This window comes from Apium graveolens, chromosome 4, assembly GCF_009905375.1.
Source record: "Apium graveolens cultivar Ventura chromosome 4, ASM990537v1, whole genome shotgun sequence".
Lineage (NCBI taxonomy): Eukaryota > Viridiplantae > Streptophyta > Magnoliopsida > Apiales > Apiaceae > Apium > Apium graveolens.
Genome location: NC_133650.1, coordinates 292,375,180 through 292,396,419, shown reverse-complemented (window position 1 = coordinate 292,396,419; position 21,240 = coordinate 292,375,180).

Below are 21,240 nucleotides of genomic sequence, written 5' to 3'. Positions count from 1 at the left end.
GAGTCTTTACGCATTCATTTCGTATTAAACGGACGAATAGTTTAATTATAATGAATAAAATAACAATTAATAGAATTAAATCAATTAATAATAATATTAATTGACTATTAAAAACCAAAGTATAATTTTTAAAATGTTAAAAATAATTTTTAGGAATTATTTGAATTAATTAGAAATAATTTACATTTATTTAACTATTTATAAATGAAATTAATTGATTAAATGATTTTAATCAATTAATTAAATTCATAAATAATTAACTAAAATGAATTATAAATAATTAAATCAAATTATATTTAATTTTAGGAATTTAAAATAATTAAGAAAATAATTTTTAGAATTATAAATAATAAGTAATTGATTTTTGTAATTAGATAAATGATTTTTAGATATTAGAAAATGAATTTTGAAAATAAATAAAAAAGAAAATTATGCAAACAGGTTTTAAGGTTCAGTTTTAGGGAATAAAAGATCAAAGCGGGTCATTTTTTAGATTTGAAAACGGGTCTGCCGGATTAATCCGGGTCCCCAAGAACACTCGCCGGATTTCTGAGAAACCCAGAAACCGGTGAGTTCTCCGGCGGCCCCGGCGGAAGTCCGACGAAGCCCAGAACGATCCAAACGAGCTCGTTTTAATCAGTTTTAACAGCAAAATCATTCCATACAACCTCATCTATCTGTTTCTGCAGTCAACTACCATCCCAGATTCCTCAATCGCCATCTCCGGCCAAGAACAATCCCACGTCCGACAACCCAGTAGGAAAATTCCGATTTCACACAAATCGGTACCAAAACTCAAGTTCTCGGTATCAAAACAAAGCCCAGAACAATTAAAAACTAACCCAATCATCAAACATAACCAAGAACATCACTATAATCAAGAAAATCAATTTAAAAAATCCACAAAAACTTAAAACTCGACTTTTACATTCCGGGAATCAAACACAAATTTATAATCAAATTGACTGGAAATCATCATCTAAAGCTATTGGTAATATCAAAATCAATCAAAAATCAACACAACTCAAAAACGAAACTCTAGAACATGAACCCAGAATCGATTTTGTAAAATAGTCACCCTCGATTCGTGATTTTGATATCAATAGAACGGGCTCGTTAAGGGGATCAATTTGATATGTAGAACGTCCGATTTGGTTTCCTGGTTAGCTCAAAATCATCAATTCTTTGTGATGAACAAAATCATGCCCCCAAAATGTTCTTAGTAATTCTGAATTTCTGAAATTGTAATAATAAAAAAAATGAATAAAAAATCAGTTTCCCCTATTTATATTATCTAAAAATCAATACTCTAAAATTATTTAAGGGTGTTTTTATCCCTAAATTACAATAATTAAGCCCCAAAATAATAATTACGGGGAATAATTTTAAAAGCGATAAAATACAAAATTAATGCCAAAATTCCCCAAAAATTTCAAATAATTCGAAAATACAAAAATAAAGGGTATTTGAAATACAAATAATTTTATAAAAATAAAAACACGGATTTTGTGGGGTTTGACGTCCCAGTGGGGTCCCGGTCCGTTGATTTTTGAAAAACGGAAACGATCCCTAAATTACCAGAAAATCCCGAAAACACCTAGAATACATTCAAATGCGCATAAAATGAAATAAAACGAGTACTTTAATAAAGATGCTAATAAATACGCGTCCTGATTGCTGATAGATTCATATAATTGCAGTTTTAACACATATTAATCAATCGAAAAATTTTCTGGCCCGCACAGAAACACACATAACAACTGTAACATCTAATATCATGGCAATAATCACTTTAAATTTATAAAACACATAATATTTACTCATTAAACATATAATATTCACAAAATTGTCCCGGATATTACATCCTCCCCCCTTAACAGGATTCTGTCCTCAAAATCAGCCTAGAAAAATAAGTGAGGATACTTGGATCGCATTTCGCTTTTCGACTCCCAAGTCGACTCTTCAACCTTGGGATTCCTCCACAAGACTCGTACTAACGACACATACTTATTCATAAGCACTCTTTCTTTCCTATCTAAAATATACAATGGGTGCTCTACAAAAGATAAATCTGGCTGAATCTCGATTGGCTCATATTCTATCACATGACTTGAATCAGGCAAATAACGCTTCAACATCGATACGTGGAACATGTTGTGAATATGCTGCATGTGAGGTGGTAATGCCAACTCATAAGCAACCTTTCCCACACGCCTCAAAATCTCAAAAGGGCCAACATAGCGCGGACTCAGCTTTCCTTTCTTTCCAAATCTTGATAAACCCTTCCAAGGTGAAATCTTCAATAGCACTGCTTGACCAACTTCAAATTCCATATCCTTCTTGACAGGATCAGCATATTTGCGTTGACGATCTTGAGCTGCTACTAATCATTTCTGAAGGAGTTCTATTTTCACTTTCGTCTGCTGGATCAATTCTGGACCCAAAATCTTTCTCTCGCCAACTTCTTCCCAATATATTGGAGTTCTGCATCTTCTCCTGTACAAAGTTTTGTAAGGCGGCATTCCAATCCTAGCATGATAACTGTTATTGTAGTGGAATTCAACCAATGGAAAATGTTCGTCCCAGCTTCCTTCAAAATCTAGCGCACATATCCTTAACATATCTTCTATAGTCTGAATCGTTCTTTCACTTTGACCGTCTATCTGCGGATGATACGCGGTACTCATATTCAGCTTCGTTCCGAGACAATCTTGAAAACTTCTCCAAAATCTTGAATTAAATCGAGGATCTCTGTCTGAAACTATGGATACTGGAACTCCATGTCAGGTCACAATTTCCTTAAGATATAACCGTACCAATTTATCCATTAAAAATCTCTCGTTGATAGGAAGAAAATGTGCTGACTTTGTCAATCTGTCGATAATAACCCAAATAGCATCATGATTTGCCCTGGTCCTCGGTAATCCAACTACAAAATCCATCGTGATATGTTCCCACTTCCATTCTGGAATGTCCAATGGCTGTATCAGTCCACTGGGCCTTTGATGTTCCTCTTTGACTCGCTGGCAAGTATAACACTTACTCACCCATTCCGCAATTTCCTTCTTCATACTTGGCCACCAAAAGTTTTCTCTTAAATCTATGTACATCTTCGTACTTTCGGGATGAATTGAATATCTGGAGTTGTGAACGTCTCGAAGAATTTCATCTTTCAGCTCGGCTACGTTGGGTATCCATATTCTGGAAGAAAATCTTAAGATTCCTTTATCATCCTTTTGACTCCCTATCTCTTCTCCTGTCAAACTGTCTCGTTCATGGCTCATGTCTTCTTCCTGACATCTTCTTATCTTCTCTAATAGTTCTGGTTGAAAATACATTGTACAGAACACATCTGTAGACATACTTGGGGTACTGACTTCTATTTCAAGTTTCTCAAATTCCTTGATCAATTCCTCATATGAAGTGATCATGTTTAACCTTTCTTTTCTGCTCAAAGCGTCGGCCACCACATTTGCTTTACCTGGATGATAGTTAATGGTACAGTCGTAGTCCTTGATTAGTTCTAGCCATCTTCGTTGTCTCATGTTTAATTCTTTCTGGGTAAATATATACTTCAAACTCTTGTAGTCTGTGTAGATCTTGCACTTTTCCCCATAAAGATAATGCCTCCAAATCTTCAATACAAACACTATAGCTGCCAATTCATGATCATGCGTTGGATACTTCTCTTCATATGGTTTTAACTGTCTTGAAGCGTAGGCTATTAATTTTTCATGCTGCATTAAAACACATCCCAATCCTTTGTACGACGCGTCACTGTAGATCACAAAATTTTCTTGATCATCTGGTAAGACTAGCACTGGTGAAAATACTAATCTATTCTTTAATTCTTGGAAAATTTCTTCGCACTTCTCGTCCCATTCAAATTTCTGGTTCTTCCTGGTGAGCTTTGTCAACGACGTAGCTATCTTTGCAAAATCTTGCACGAATCTTCTATAGTAACCTGGCAATCCCATGAAACTTCATACTTCCGTTGGCGTCTTTGGTCTCTCCCAGTTGATTATGGCTTCAATCTTTGCTGGATCCACCTCCACTCCTTTATTGCTAATTACGTGTCCAAGAAATCGTACTTCTTTGAACCAAAATTCACACTTGGAAAACTTTGCGTACAATTTCTTTTGTTGCAGTATCTCAAGAACTATCCTTAAATATTCTGCATGCTCTTCTTCTATATTGGAATAGATCAAAATGTCGTCTATAAACACGATCACGAACTTATCCAATACTTCTTGAATACCCGATTCATCAAATCCATGAAAGCTGCTGGTGCGTTGGTTAATCCAAATACCATAACTAGAAACTCATAATGCCCATATCTGGTTCTAAATGTGGTCTTCGGAATATCTTCTGGCTTGATCTTCAGTTGATGATATCCGGATCTTAAATCAATCTTGGAAAACCATACCGCGCCTCTCAGTTGATCAAATAAATCATCGATCCTTGGCAACGGATACTTGTTCTTAATGGTCAGCTTATTTAGTTCTCGATAGTCAATACACAGTCACATACTCCCGTCCTTCTTCTTGACAAATAGTACTGGTACGCCCCACAGGGATACACTAGGTCTTATAACTCTTTTCTCCAAAAGATCTTGCAGCTGAGTTGCCGATTCTTTCATCTCCACTGGTACCATCCGGTACGGAGCTTTAGAAACTGGTTCTGTTCCGGGTACTAGATCAATCACAAATTCAATTTCTCTTTCGGGAGGTAATCCTGGAAGATCGTCTGGAAAGACATCTGGAAACTCATTGACAACCGGAATTGCTTCTAGTGCCGGAACTTCCTTGTTGGTGTCTACCACCTGGGCCAAATATGCATCGTAATTCTGACGCATTAACTTCTTCACTTGAGCTACCGTTAAGAACTTCTTCTTTTGCTTATATCCTCGAAATACCACCTTCTTTTTACTACCCAAGGTCTGAAGTCTTACTTTTCTATTCTTACAATCAATCTGAGCGTTATTTTCTGACAACCAATCCATTCCTAAGATAACATCAAATTCCCCTAACTTAAAAGGTATTAAGTAACAAAGAAATGATGTCCTCCTATCTCAGTATCACACCTCGGGCACACTCGGTCGGTGGAAACTTGGTTCTTATTAGCTAGCTCTATCATTAATGCTTGTCCTAACAACTTAACTTCGCAATGCAGTTTATCAACAAAATCTTGAGAAATAAATGACCTTGTAGCTCCAGAATCAAATAGAACTTTAGCATCTATGGAGTTGACTGGAAGCGTACCTGCAACCACGTCAGAGCTTTAAATAACATCCTGCATAGTCATGTTGAATGTCCTGGCCTTTGGCTGGTCCTTTGCTGGTGGTCCTTCAATCCTTGGCATATTCTGAGATGGAGCACCTGTAAGCCTTGGTGTGTTGATCGTCGTACCTTGTGTTGGGCAATTTTTGGCAATATGTCCTAGCTTCCCACACTTATAACAAACAGTTCCCAAATTCTGACCTTGAGTCGGATTCTAACACATATTAGCAAAGTGTCCTTTCCTGTCGCACTTGAAACACGTCACATTGGCATTACAATTCCCAAAGTGCTTCCTACCACAAAACTGACAATTTGGTACTGGCGGGCAATTGGGCATCTGCTGATTTGAATTCTGAAAACTGTTGCCTTTTCCTCCATTTCCTGATTGTGGTCTTCTGAATTCCATATTCCAATTACCCTGAAACTCTAGCCTTTTATCAAAATGGCCCTGAAAGTTACCTTGTTCCTGACCTCCCCCTGAGGGTTCAATTTTCCTCTTCTTCCCATCCTTTCCTTTCTGAGACATGTCACTTTTACTTTCGATCACCATTGCTTTCTGAACCACTGCCACATATGAAGTCAACTCAAACATGACCACTATGTTCTGAATCCAAAACTTCAATCCTTGTTCAAACCTTCTTGCTTTCTTTTTATCTGTATCAACCTGGTCTGGCACGAACCTTGCTAACTCAGTAAACTTATCCTTGTACTCAGCCACAGTAAGATCTCCCTGGGTTAAGTTCAAAAACTTGATCTCCATTTGGTTCTTCATATACCTCGGGAAATACTTCTCCAGAAACAGCTCTGTAAACCTTTCCCAATTTATAAACTCACCTCCTTCCAATGCTCGCGTGGATTCCCACCAAAAGTTCGCCTCGCCCTTCAGAATGTAGCTCGCAAACTTAGTCTTTGGTTCAGTCCCTTCTCCGACTAATTCAAAAGCCTTTTCCATCTCCTTGATCCATGTATTGGCTTCCACGGGATCAGCACTTCCTTTGAACTCAGGTGGCTTTACTACTTGAAATTGCTTAAAAGTCACTGTAGGTGGTGATGCTGCTTGTTGCTGCTGTTGCTGTTGCTGCTGCGTAAGATGTAACACCTGTTGCTGTATCAGTCCCAACATCTGGAAAATCACTGGATCTATCCGGCTCTCGGTTCGATCCTCTCCTAAATTATTCCTTCTCTTTGGTGCCATTATTTTGGTAAGAAAACAAGCAACATTTATAATAATCTGTCAAGCATTGTGTCAAATATGTAGCAATTCTTTAGCATATCAAAATTCTAAAACATTATCTCTTCTCAAAATATCATAAACTTGCTACCATATTAACACAAGCGACATGATTATCACATAATCCTGCTTATCACCTCGAGAATCATAACACAAAAAAAAATTGATAAAGAATTATCCAAACCTTTTAACCTTTACTCAAAATCTCAAATAATCCAACAAACGGTGGATAGGGTTACAACACAACCTTCCAACCTCTTTCTCAACACTTCTTACCATCCTCAAAACCAACAAAATGGCAAAGCAATAACACAAAGGCCTAAGGCTAAACGCAAAACAGCGAACCTAAACAACTTAACTATAACCCAACCCAATAACCTAAATTTAAACCTATAAGAGCTAAACTACACGCGCCTATCTTATGTGATCTTCCTATGACTCACCTATGACAATCCTAAGCCTGTTTCAGTGACCATAACCTGTAGCTCTGATACCAACCTGTGATGCCCTCCGAACCCGGGGTCTAGATTTGGGGGTCACTAGCCAATAAACCATAATAAAATAATCACAACAGAATAATATAATAAATATGACCCCTTGCATGCAACCGGATCGATCACAGGTTATAGTATGGAATATGCACTACTATAAACCAACTGTTATTACAAACCATAAGTCTAATTAGTTTTACAACTTATTCAAATTTTATTACAAACCTCTAGACTTATTTAAGCGTCCCAAAACAGTCTACCTGGAAAACACACCCAACTATCTACAAGCACTCGATTTCTGATCAAACCTGGAACTCAAGCCTGCTCTGGCTTAACTGAAAGGTTAGATTGATAAACAAGTATGGGCGAAAGAAATGCTCAGCAAGCAGTATAAAATGTGATTGAAATGATAAACCACATTCTAATAATATTTGAACAACGGGATCAAATCAGTAATATTTGATAAATAATAAAAGTTTCACAAGCTATCAGCAATTAAACGAAAATTTTTAGATTGGAATCTAACTCCGACGGATGACTATCACATGCTGATCAGCCCGTGTGATAGCACAAGGTCATGATTCATAGAAACATGTCCCCAAAACACGAGTACTCAAATAAAAAGGCAATATATCTGCCTGTAGCACAAATTGTGTCCTAATATTTCATATAACACATGGAAATAGCCCTCCGCTAGACCGTCCGTCCCGATCACTTACGCATTCATCCAATCCATAAAATGTTTTGATCAAAGGAGCCGAAGGAAATGACATCCTTAACTGTATAACTCCCCATTCCTTATGGTCCAGAGCTATCTCAACAATCGATGGCGAAATAACTTAGAACAATTAGTTATTCGCTAATTTCAATTCAACGTTCCACTGTATAGAGTGATTTATAGCAAAATATAAAACGTTTAACTAATCTGAACTTAGAATAGTATGGAAATTGAAAGAATAAAGTTCAGAGTAAATATCACTTGAATGATAAGTGAAGATATAAATATTTGCAGAATATGATTCGAAATAAACGTCACTTGAACGATAAGTGAAGTTATGGGTACCTTGCCTGGTATGATTGATAACCTCTTACTATAACTCTGCTTATAGCTGTTGGTTACTATCTCCGTTTAACACTCGGCCGCACTCCTTGCTACTCGATTCTATAAACAAAAGAACTATCTTAATTGACAGAACCCACTTAATCGACGTAACTACACGTCTTGACATCTACCCGATCGTTTATAACTAAGCATGGCATTTTAAAACTGTAAACACATTGCATGCATATCATGTAACATGTAATCATGTCATTTATATATCATGTAATCACATATTTCATGTAACACATAAGTCAAATTGTTAAAAGATATGTCTCAATATGTTCTGAATGAAAATCAGGTCATTAATAATATTTACCGATCAAATACCGATTCAAACTGATACACAAATCAAATGTCATTGCAATACAAAAGAAATTAGGTCTCAAAAATATTTTATTGAAAGCGTAATAATTTTCTGAGTTTATACGCGTTCGTTTCGTATTAAACGGACGAACAATTTAATTATTATGAATAAAATAAGAATTAATAGAATTAAATCAATTAATAATAATATTAATTGACTATTAAAAACCAAAGTATAATTTTTAAAATCTTAAATAATTTTTAGGAATTATTTGAATTAATTATAAATAATTTACATTTATTTAACTATTTAAAAATGAAATTAATTGATTAAATGATTTTAATTAATTAATTAAATTCATAAATAATTAAATAAAATGAATTATAAATAACTAAATCAAATTATATTTTTGAAAATAATAAAAGAAAATAATTTTAGGAATTTAAAATAATTAAGAAAATAATTTTTAGAATTATAAATAATAAGTAATTGATTTTTGAAATTAGATAAATGATTTTTAGAAATTAGAAAATGAATATTGAAAATAAATAAAAAAGAAAATTATGCAAACAGGTTTTAAGGTTCAGTTTTGGGGAATAAAAGATCAAAGTTGGGTCAGTTTTCGGGTTTGAAAACGGGTCAGCCGGATTAATCCGGGTCCCCAAGAACACTCGCCGGATTTCTGGGAAACCCAGAAACCAGTGATTTATCCGGCGGCCGCGGCGGAAGTCCGGCGAAGCCCAGAACGATCCAAACAAGCTCGTTTTAATCGGTTTAACAACAAAATCATTCCATACAACCTCAGCTATCCGTTTCTGCAATCAACTACCATCCCAGATTCCTCAATCGCCATCTCCGGCCAAGAACAATCCCCCGTCCGGCAACCCGGTCGGAAAGTTCTCGGTATCAAAACAAAGCCCAGAACAATTAAAAACTAACCCAATCATCAAACATAACCAGGAACATCACTAAAATCAAGAAAATCAATTTGAAAAATCCACAAAAACTTAGAACTCGACTTTTACATTCCGGGAATCAAACAACACAAATTTATAATCAAATTGACTGGAAATCATCATCTAAAGCTATTGGTAATATCAAAATCAATCAAAAATCAACACAACTCAAAAACGAAACTCTAGAACATGAACCAAGAATCGATTTTGTAAATTACTCACCCTCGATTCGTGATTTTGATATCAATAGAACGGGCTCGTTACGGGGATCAATTTGATATGTTGAACGTCCGATTTGGTTTCCTGGTTAACTCAAAATCATCATTTTTTTGTGACGAACAAAATCATGCCCTCAAAATATTTTTAGTAATTCTGAATTTCTGAAATTTTTAATAAATAAAAAAAATGAATAAAAAATAATTTTCCCCCTATTTATATTATCTGAAAAATCAATACTCTAAAATTTTTTAAGGGTGTTTTTATCCCTAAATTACAATAATTAAACCCCAAAATAATAATTACGGGGAATAAATTTAAAACCGATAAAATACAAAAATTATGTCAAAATTCCCCAAAAATTTCGAATAATTCGAAAATACAAAAATAAAGGGTATTTGAAATACGAATAATTTTATAAAAATAAAAACACGGATTTTGTGGGGTTTGACGTCCTGGTGGGGTCCCAGTCCATTGATTTTGAAAAACGGAAACGATCCCTAAATTACCAGAAAATCCCGAGAACACCTAAAATACATTCAAATGCGCATAAAATGAAATAAAACGAGTACTTTAATAAAGATGCTAATAAATATGTGTCCCGATTGCAGATAGATTCATATAATTGCAGTTTTAACACATATATTAATCAATCGAAAAATTTTCTGGCCCGCACAGAAACACACATAACAATTGTAACATCTAATATCATGGCAATAATCACTTTAAATTTATAAAACACATAATATTTACTCATTTAACATATAATATTCATAAAATGTTCCCGGATATTACATGCACCAGTCTCAAACCCTTGTGTGTCTTGCACCACATTGTCACCTGAATGTGCTATACTTGCCTCCCCTATGACAGGATCATTGGCAATTGTACTCCTAGCATCAACTGCCAAAGCAAATTCTGCTAGGATTTTGAGGGGAGTTGTTCCTACATGAGGAACCTCCAATCGAATTGGAGAGGATTTAGATAGCTCCCCCTCAGGACTACTACCCTCAAACCTTACAGTCTGTGAAGACTGATTTGCACATGAAGCTTATATTTCAATTAATTTCCAATTAAATCAAATTAATTTTGATTTACTAGAAATTAATCTGCTGCAAAATAGTTGAGTTCTTGCCTTAGGATGAAGAATTAAGCATTCCAATTTCACCTACAAGTCTAGTGAAAGTTGCTTCATCTAAAGGTTTAGTAAAAATGTCAGCTAATTATTTTTCTTTTGGAACAAAAATGAGCTCAATGGTATTATTTGTAGCATGTTCTCTAATAAAATGGTACCTTACATCAATGTGCTTTTTTATAGAATGATTAACTGGATTAGCCACTATGGATATAGCACTAATATTGTAACACATGATAGGAATTTTGTGTAACACTAGGCCATAATCCATTAGCTGATTTCTAATCCAAAGCACTTGAGCACAACAACTTTCTGCAGCTATGTATTCAGCCTCTGCTGTAGAAGTTGATACAGGTTGTCGTTTTTTTCTATACCAGGATACAAGTCTTTGTCCAAGAAATTGACAGCTTCCACTAGTACTCTTTCTCTAAACCCTGCATCCAGCAAAATCTGCATCTGTGTAACCAACAGCTTCAAAACCAGTTCCCTTAGGATACCATAATCCCAAGTTTGGAGTCCCCTTCAGATATCTGAAAATCGTCTTCACAGCCATCAAATGTGATTCTTTTGGATTGACTTGAAATCTTGCACATAGACATGTAACAAACATGATGTATGGTCTACTTGCAGTTAAGTAAAGCAATAATCCAATCATCCCTCTATATCTTGAAATATCTACACTCTTGCCCTTTTTATCTTCATCGAGCTTTGTTGCAGTAGACATAGGTGTAGATGCAGGTGAATAATCAACCATACCAAACTTTTTCAATAAGTCCTTGAGATACTTAGTTTGGCTGATGAAAATCCCATCACTTCTTTGACTGACTTGTAGTCCAAGAAAGTAACTTAATTCCCCCATCATACTCATTTCATATTCAGTTTGCATAAGCTTAGAGAATCTTTGGCACAACTTTTCATTTGTAGAACCAAAGATGATATCATCCACATAGATCTGAACTAGGATCATATCTTCACCGTATTTCTTGTAGAAGAGAGTCTTATCTATAGTACCTCTAGTAAAACCATGTTTCAGTAGGAATTCTGATAATGTATTATACCATGCTCTAGGTGCCTGCTTCGGTCCATATAGAGCCCTGAGTAATTTGTACACAAAATTTGGAAATTCTGGATCTTCAAAGCCAGGTGGCTATTGCATATAAACTTCTTCTTCTAACTCACCATTTAGGAAGGCACTCTTGACATCCATTTGATACACATTAAAATTTGAATGTGCAGCAAATGATAGAAAAATTCTTATTGCTTCAAGTCTTGCAACTGGAGCAAAAGTTTCATCATAATCAATTCCTTCTTCTTGTGAGTAGTCTTTTGTAACCAACCTTGCCTTGTTTCTGGTAACTATACCATTTTCATCAATCTTGTTCCTGAACACCCATTTTGTTCCAATAATACTTCTATTCTTTGGTGCAGGAACTAACTTCCAAAATTTGTTCCTTTCAAGCTGATTGAGCTCCTCTTGCATTGCATATATCTAATCAGGATCCATTAGAGCTTCTTTAGTTTTCTTGGGTTCTATTTGAGACAAAAAGCATGCATATAGGCACTCATTAGCTGTTGCACTTCTAGTCCTCACACCAGCAGTAGGATCACCAATGATTGCTTCTCTAGTTTGACTTCTATCCCACTTCCTTGTATGAGTTTGTTGACTTGTGCCTTCATCATTCTCTTCTTTATTGGTATGACTGGTAGAACCTTCTTCTATTTCTCCCCCTGAGTTTGTGCTATCAAATTCAGGTGTTTGAGATGAGCTTCCATTCCCACAATTTTCCTGTTCAGTAATCTCTTCATTCAACATCTATTGTGCATTGACTTCATCTTCACCATCAGAGTCACTATCAATGTTGAGGTTTTCAAATACAAGGGCTTCAGCTTCATTTTCATCAAGGCATTCCAAGCCTGGACACTTGTCATCATCAAAAGTCACATATGTGCTCTCCATAATCTTCTTTTGATCTATCATATAGACCTTGTAGGCAGTTCTTTCCAATGAATATCCAAGAAAAATTGCTTCAAAAACTTTTGAGTCAAATTTCCCCACTTATTCAGAGTTGTCTTTCAAAATATAACACTTGCTTCCAAACACATGAAGATGCTTTACAGTAGGCTTTCTCTTAGACATAATTGAGTAAGGTGATTTGCCATGTGCCTTGTTAATGAGATATATGTTCTGAGTGTAACATGCAGTGTTAACGGCCTCTTCCCAGAAACTTGTTGGCAATTTGGCATCTTGCAGCATTGTTCTAGCAGCTTCAATGTAATAACTAGAATTTTTGAGACTTTGTAAAAATGCTTAATGAATAGTAACCCTGTCAGAAGGGGAAAACCTTTTTAGCCCACACTATGTTGTGCATGAGAAATTGAGTTTCAGATTTGATAACATTATTATACGTACCAAATGAGTGTATGTAAACGCTATTAGTTTTCGAAGAAAATGAACTTTGAAAAATGACTGTATTTACGAACCATCGAGGATTACGGGAATCATAATGTAATTACGAATTTAAAACCCTACGAATTTATATCCAAGAACGATACTTCAAAACATAAAAAATAAATATGAAAGGATTTACGCCGCAAACCGTTTACGAGAAGTTATTACGAAAATGATTAAGCGACCGAACAAACGCGTAAACGAATAAATAAACGTATCACGCTAACCAACTATGGTAGAAAATTAACCATGGTTACTTTATTAAATATTAACCTAAGCTATATAGGAATGATAAGCTAAAGCTAAGAAATAATGAGCTAAAGCCTAAAACCAAGTAGATTAGCTTATAATCTAGAAAGCTAGCAAGATTTGTTCAAGGATATGCCAACATACTCTAGTTCTAGGACATATACTAGGAGATATACAAATAAAATACAATCTTATGCTAGAAGCATTCAAGAAACACAACACAAAACTCTCTCTCTTCCTCCCAAACCATTCCATTCGGCCAAACACAAAAAGGGGAAGAAATCAAATTCAAAAACCTCTCTTCTAGTCATGGAAAAACTCCCTCATTAATTCTTAAGTTTCATACATCCTAAACTAAGGTAAGATAAATTTTTAAGCTCATTTTATTAAGATTTTATGGGTGAAATAAATTCAAGAAAGATGAGGATGAATAGTATGAATAGTAACGTTTCTTTGGATTCTTGATTTTAATGGCTGATTTAGGTTCCAAAAACCGTACCAAGCACTCCCAAGACTTCACCATCATTAAGAACACATTTCAAGCTTTCAAGAAAGGTATAAATCTTTGACCCATCTTTAGTTAAGGTTTAAGTTCAAGAATCTTTTGGAACATAGTTGTAAACATAGTTTTGGTGAATGATTTGTTGTAATCTTGATGTTTAGTTAAGTAGATTTAAGGTTGATGATTGTTGCCTCAAGAACATGATGTTCTTGAGAGGAGTTAGTGTGGTGATGATGATTTGATGATTGTTGGTGGTAGTATAGAGATTTAAGGCGTAAACGAAACTCAGATCGTAATCGTAATCTCGCTAAAACAAACAAAACATAATATTACGTTTCTGCTGAAAGTCTCGAAGATATAAACTTTACTTTCTTGAAAAATAACATTGATTATGATATAAAATGTTATAAGGACCGTTTAGAAGCTTGAATCTCTTGATTCCGATTTACTGATCAAAATTATGACCATTTTACTAAAAGTAATTTACGTAAACGAAATTCTGAATTTCTGAAATTTTTAATAATAAAAAAATGAATAAAAAATCATTTTCCCCTATTTATATTATCTGAAAAATCGATACTCTAAAATTTTTTAAGGGTCTTTTTATCCCTAAATTACAATAGTTAAACCCCAAAATAATAATTACGGGGAATAATTTTAAAAGCGATAAAATACAAAATTTATGTCAAAATTCCCCAAAAATTTCGAATAATTCGAAAATACAAAAATAAAGGGTATTTGAAATATGAATAATTTTATAAAAATAAAAACATGGATTTTGTGGGGTTTGACGTCCCGGTGGGGTCCCAGTCCGTTGATTTTGAAAAACAGAAACGATCCCTAAATTACCAGAAAATCCCGAAAACACCTTGAATACATTCAAATACGCATAAAATGAAATAAAACGAGTACTTTAATAAAGATGCTAATAAATATATGTCCTGATTGCAGATATATTCATATAATTGCAGTTTTAAAACATATATTAATCAATCGAAAAATTTTCTGGTCCGCACAGAAACACACATAACAATTGTAACATCTAATATTATGGCAATAATCACTTTAAATTTATAAAACACATAATATTTACTCATTTAACATATAATATTCATAAAATTTTCCCGGATATTACATGCACCAGTCTCAAACCCTTGTGTGTCTTGCACCACACTGTCACCTGAATGTGCTATACTTGCCTCCCCTATGACAGGATCATTGGAAATTGTACTCCTAGCATCAACTGCCAAAGCAATTTCTGCTAGGATTTTGAGGGGAGTTATTCCTACATGAGGAACCTCCAATCGAATTGGAGAGGATTTAGATAGCTCCCCCTCAGGACTACTATCCTCAAACCTTACAGTCCGTGAAGACTGATTTGCACATGAAGCTTATATTTTAATTAATTTCCAATTAAATCAAATTAATTTTGATTTACTAGAAATTAATCTGCTGCAAAATAGTTGAGTTCTTGCCTTAGGATGAAGAATTAAGCATTCCAATTTCACCTACAAGTCTAGTGAAAGTTGCTTCATCTAAAGGTTTAGTAAAAATGTCAGCTAATTATTTTTCTTTTGGAACAAAAATGAGCTCAATGGTATTATTTGTAGCATGTTCTCTAATTAAATGGTACCTTACATTAATGTGCTTTTTTATAGAATGATTAACTGGATTAGCCACTATGGATATAGCACTAATATTGTCACACATGATAGGAATTTTGTATAACACTAGGCCATAATCCATTAGCTGATTTCTAATCCAAACCACTTGAGCACAACAACTTTCTGCATCTATGTATTCAGCCTCTGCTGTAGAAGTTGATATAGATTGTTGTTTCTTTCTATACCAGGATACAAGTTTTTGTCCAAGAAATTGACAGCTTCCACTAGTACTCTTTCTGTTAACCCTGCATCCAGCAAAATCTGCATCTGTATAACCAACAGCTTCAAAACCAGTTCCCTTGGAATACCATAATCCCAAGTTTGGAGTCCCCTTCAGATATCTGAAAATCGTCTTCACATCAATCAAATATGATTCTTTTGGATTGACTTGAAATCTTGCACATAGACATGTAACAAACATGATGTATGGTCTACTTGCAGTTAAGTAAAGCAATGATCCAATCATCCCTCTATATCTTCAAATATCTACACTCTTGCCCTTTTTATCTTCATCCAGCTTTGTTGCAGTAGACATAGGTGTAGATGCAGGTGAATAATCAACCATACCAAACTTTTTCAATAAGTCATTGACATACTTAGTTTGTCTGATGAAGATCCCATCACTTCTTTGACTGACTTGTAGTCCAAGAAAGTAACTTAATTCCCCCATCATACTCATTTCATATTCAGTCTGCATAAGCTTAGAGAATCTTTGGCACAACATTTCATTTGTAAAACCAAAGATGATATCATCCATATAGATCTGAACTAGGATCATATCTTCACCATATTTCTTGTAGAAGAGAGTCTTATCTATAGTACCTCTAGTAAAACCATGTTTCAGTAGGAATTCTGATAATGTATTATACCATGCTCTAGGTGCCTGCTTCGGTCCATATAGAGCCTTGAGTAATTTGTACACAAAATTTGGAAATTCTGGATCTTCAAAGCCAGGTGGCTGTTGCATATAAACTTCTTCTTCTAACTAACCATTTAGGAAGGCACTCTTGACATCCATTTGATACACTTTAAAATTTGCATGTGCAGCAAATGATAGAAAAATTCTTATTGCTTCATGTCTTGCAACTGGAGCAAAAGTTTCATCATAATCAATTCCTTCTTCTTGTGAGTAGCCTTTTGCAACCAACCTTGCCTTGTTTCTGGTAACTATACCATTTTCATCCATCTTGTTCCTGAACACCCATTTTGTACCAATAATGCTTCTATTCTTTGGTGCAGGAACTAACTTCCAAAATTTGTTCCTTTCAAGCTGATTGAGCTCCTCTTGGATTGCAGATATCTAATCAGGATCCATTAGAGCTTCTTCAGTTTTCTTGGATTCTATTTGAGACAAAAAGCATGCATATAGGCACTCATTAGCAGTTGCACTTCTAGTCCTCACACCAGCAGTAGGATCACCAATGATTGCTTCTCTAGTTTGACTTCTATCCCACTTCCTTGTATGAGTTTGTTGACTTGTGCCTTCATCATTCTCTTCTTTATTGGTATGACTGCTAAAACCTTCTTCTATTTCTCCCCCTGAGTTTGTGCTATCAAATTCAGGTGTTTGAGATGAGCTTCCATTCCCATGATTTTCCTATTTAGTAATCTCTTCATTCAACATCTATTGTGCATTGACTTTATCTTCACCATCAGAGTCACTATCAATGTTGAGGTTTTCAAATGCAAGGGCTTCAGCTTCATTTTCATCAAGGAATTCCAAGCCTGGACATTTGTCATCATCAAAAGTCACATATGTGCTCTCCATAATCTTCTTTTGATCTATCACATAGACCTTGTAGGCAGTTCTTTCCAATGAATATCCCAGAAAAATTGCTTCAAAAACTTTTGAGTCAAATTTCCCCACTTATTCAGAGTTGTCTTTCAAAATATAACACTTGCTTCCAAACACATGAAGATGCTTTACAGTAGGCTTTCTCTTAGACATGAATGAGTAAGGTGATTTGCCATGTACCTTGTTAATGAGATATATGTTGTGAGTGTAACATGCAGTGTTAACGGCCTCTTCCCAGAAACTTGTTGGCAATTTGGCATCTCGCAGCATTGTTCTAGCAGCTTCAATGTAATAACTAGAATTTTTGAAACTTTGTAAAAACGCTTAATGAATAGTAATTCTATCAGAAGGGGAAAACCATTTTAGCCCACACTATATTGTGCATGAGAAATTGAGTTTCGGATTTGATAACAAGAATATACGTACCAAATGAGTGTATGTAAACGCTATTAGTTTTCGAAGAAAACGAACTTTGAAAAATGACCGTATTTACGAACCATCAAGGATTACGGGAATCATAATGTAATTACGAATATAAAACCCTACGAATTTATATCCAAGAACGATACTTCAAAACATAAAGAATAAATACGAAAGGATTTAAGCCGCGAACCGTTTACGAGAAGTTATTACGAAAATGATTAAGCGACCGAACAAATGCGTAAACGAATAAATAAACGTATCACGCTAACCAACTATGGTAGAAAATTAACCATGGTTACTTTATTAAATAGTAACCTAAGGTATATAGGAATGATAACCTAAAGCTGAGAAATAGTGAGCTAAAGCCTAAAACCAAGTAGATTAGCTTGTAATCTAGGAAGCTAGCAAGATTTGTTCAAGGATATGCCAACATACTCTATTTCTAGGATATATACTAGGAGATATACAAATCAAATACAATCTTATGCAAGAAGCATTCAAGAAACACAACAAAAAACTCTCTCTCTTCCTCCCAAACCATTCCATTCGGCCAAACACAAAAACGGGAAGAAATCAAATTCAAAAACCTCTCTTCTAGTCATGGAAAAAATCCCTCATTAATTCTTAAGCTTCATACATCCTAAACTAAGGTAAGATAAATTTTTAAGCTCATTTTATCAAGATTTGATGGGTGAAATAAATTCAAGAAAGATGAGAATGAATAATATGAATAATAACTTTTCTTTGGTTTCTTGATTTTAATGGTTGATTTAGGTTCCAAAAACACTACCAAGCACTCCCAAGACTTCGCCATCATCAACAACACATCTCAAGATTTTAAGAAAGGTATAAATCTTTGGCCCATCTTTATTTAAGGTTTAAGTTCAAGAATCTTTTGGAACATAGTTGTAAACATAGTTTTGGTGAATGATTTGTTGTAATCTTGATGTGTAGTTAAGTAGATTTAAGTTTGATGATTGTTGCCTCAAGGAAATTATGTTCTTGAGAGGATTTAGTGTGGTGATAATGATTTGATGATTGTTGGTGGTAGTATAGAGATTTAAGGCGTAAATGAAACTCGGATCGTAATCGTAATCTCGCTAAAATGAACAAAATATAACATTAAGTTTCTGCAGAATTTCCCGAAGATATAAACTGTAGTTTCTTGAAAAATAACACTTGATTATGACATAAAATTTTATAATGATTGTTTAGGCACTTGAATCGCTTGATTCCGATTTACGGATCAAAAGTTATGACCATGTTACTAAAAGTGATTACGCGATAAAAAAACTGCTACGAATTACGAACTTTGGAAATAGAAATGACCGACTTAAAAATATTCATAAATCATGAAATTTTTACAGAGAGTAGTGAATAGAGTTCCTTAACTGACATAAAAATTTAAAGTGAAAATAATGAAACTTTAATTTTATAAGAATATCGGAACCAAGACCGTGCGATTAGAAAGCCGTTAGAATTCGTAAGCCGAGCCGACGATGAAAATATAAACGGACATAAGGTACTTCGAAAAGGAAGCGACCGTGACATGAATGAGTCCTTACAGAATTAATATGGGTAAAATAAGTGAGAAAATGAATAATAAGTAGCATATGAGTACGAGTCGCCGTAAATTAGAACGGGACCTAACGAAACGGTTTGTGTTTATGGTTATAGATTTTCGAGCGGACCCTAGAGCATCCTCCACTTCGAGATACCCAGACAAGTTTTCAAAACCTACCTTTTAAAACTGTTGTGTTGTATTTGTTCTAAAATAAAAGCTATATATATGATGTTGTATTATGATATTTTACGAATTGTAATATATAATATCATACGATATATTAATGATTTTGGTATATGAATGTTACCGAATTTCAATCGATAACTCTAGGGAGTAGCATTGTATATATGAGGAGTATATTTTAGACCGAGGCTCGGTTAGTATAATTTAATAAAAATCTGGAAGTATTCCAGAGGTGTTTTATTTAAATTTATTAATGCTATAGTAGAGCGTGATGTATAAGTTGTAAGACCGAGAGTCGGTCAGTGTTTATAAAGTATAAACCCGGGAATCATCCCGGAGATATTTTGGACGATTAAAAGTCCGTACTTGTTTTATCCCAAGGGACTCGGTGTCCACTTGTGAAGTATTAAATACCTCGAATATATTTAAAACGATTTCCAAAGATCGTATTCCCTCAACTACATTTAATTACTTGGGCAACGAATATTATTTCAAGTTATTCATTCAATATAGGAGAAGTATTCTCCAATGATTATTTATTTCAAACCTGATTAAGTATATTATTAAAGATTACTTTAATTATTTAAACATAAATTAGTTGGGGAATATTATTTCAAATATTCTTTAAAAATATATTCATTCGAGGTCTAATTATTTAATAATTATTATTTAATTATTAATTATTTATTTAATGATTTAATATGATTTAAAAATCATAAAACCTATTCCAAAATTATCCCGGATTTCAGAAAATCATATGAATACTTTCAGATCGTCATGAATTTATCTCGGCTTATTTTAAATATTTGAGCATAATTTCAAAAGAAACTCCCTCTTATTTAATTATTTGTTGACAACGGTTATCTCACATCCTTAGTACTTCCTCCGAAATTTTTTGGAAGTATATATATATATATATATACATATTAGATGAGTTATTTCTATCAACAAGCAAAATGCTTGGGGAACTTCGATGTGGTTCGAGTTCTCGAGATATGATAGGATTCTTCAAAGGACTTGGAGGGGTAGACTCTAGTACTATGTGTACTAGGGAGACTACCAAAGGTACCACAGGAGAAGGTACTCTATGTACTCAGGAACTGGTGAAGTATGTGTATACCCAAAATGGGACACGTAGCCCGAATGCGGCAAGGGTGATAACCGGGATACAAAGGTGTCGTCCTTCTACTTGAATTTCTCATACAGTCTTTTCATACTATACATTATTATGGATGAGCATTATTGCTCACTCTTGCTTTCTTTTAAATGTCACAACATAACAGATAACCAGTATGCTGGAGTGGGACTTAATCGCTTGCAGTCATGGGGAGAATCCCTGGCAGCTTTGTCTTAGGTGGGCCAAAGTATCAGATAGATATAAGATATCAGTCGTAATTATTATAACTTTATGTAGAGGTTACGAATAATTGTTTGAGATCCTGTAAAGTACATTTGAGTTTTAATAACAGATGATACTTGGTGTACATCGTTTCTAAGGCTATAACTTGTGAGTGTGTAAGATTGGGGGTCTATGATATGGAATTCTCGGATTATTGAATCAATACAGGTTACACATGAGTGAAGTATGGCATGACGACCCAGATTCCTGACCCCGGATTTGGGGGCGTTACATTCAACTAATATTATGTTCTTTCTTTCAACTACTCCTTTTTATTAAGGTGTTCTAGTTATTGAGA